The following is a 1,277-nucleotide window of genomic DNA, read 5'->3' on the forward strand; positions in this document are numbered from 1 at the left end:
GGTTACCACGACAGTAGAAGTGATTTGTTTCTGAAGATACGGGGAAACAACGCGATTTAACAGCCTTTGAACGTGGGATGATTATTGGCGCTCGGAGCCATGGAGCGAGTATCAGCAAAACAGCAGAATTCGTTAAATGTTCAAGAGCAGCTGTTGTTAAAGTGTTTAAAGACTGGACTGTCAGCCGAAAATCTGGGTCTGAACGTGCGAATTGTGGCCGACAGCGACTAGTCAATGTTAGGGCAGAACGGAGAGTGGCAAGACTGGTACAAGACAACAGAAGGGCAACAGTGCCGTGTCAGATTCCTCGCATCACCTTTCAGCATCTCGTGAAGTCACGAGGCGGCCCAACGAAGTACTGATGGGGTGGTTATAATAATCTGGCCACTCAGTGTATATCCTGAATAATAATAAAAAATAATAAACAACAACAACAACAACAACAACAACAACAACAACAACAAGTTCTCAGGGGCAGGGCCCTCCTTACCCCCCTGTCTAGATTTGTATTGTAACTGTAATATCCTCCTTATATTGTAAAGTGCTGAGCAAAAAACAGTTGGCGCTATATAAATCCTGAATAATAATAATAAATAAACAAGTCAATAACGGTCTCAAGTATAAGTTAATGGAAACATGTCTTTATTAACGTTTAATATCCAAAAAATAAAACTCTTATAATTCTCTTTACAGCAAATATATAATATCAGTGCTTTGGCCATAATAAGTTAAAGGCCCTTTATCATAAAATATATGCTTTTTTGTTTTTCGTTTGTTTAACCTTTACTCAAACTGAATGTATAATCCCTATGACTTCCCTACATATACATAACAAAAGTGTAGTAAAATTAGCAATACTAAAACTATAGTAATAGTTTTTGATACTAACATTTGTAGTTGAATATAAATGGTACACGCACCTAATGTAATAGATTATATCTTCCTTGGCTTGTTAGTTGAGGTGTACAATGCGATAATATATATATAAAAAAATACATGCTTGGCGTATGTTCGTGCGAACTTGCTAAGACGGCAGCTAAAAGTTTCAACCTGTGTAATCTAAAAACTAAAAATGTTCAAGTCATGGCTGGCTCAAATTACAAAGTATTCACATTTACAATATATATTTTTTTTCCCTAAAATAATATATTAATAACTCGATCGGACTAATAGGAATGAAATATAAATTTCCCTATTAGACGGTTTGTGCATTGTAAAGCTTTCTTTTTTTTTCCTTTTAAATAAACGGAAATTCAGAGTTTTTGAAAAAAAAAAAA

This window comes from Nanorana parkeri, unplaced genomic scaffold (genome assembly GCF_000935625.1).
Source record: "Nanorana parkeri isolate BGI_ZX_2015 unplaced genomic scaffold, ASM93562v1 scaffold492, whole genome shotgun sequence".
Taxonomy (NCBI): domain Eukaryota; kingdom Metazoa; phylum Chordata; class Amphibia; order Anura; family Dicroglossidae; genus Nanorana; species Nanorana parkeri.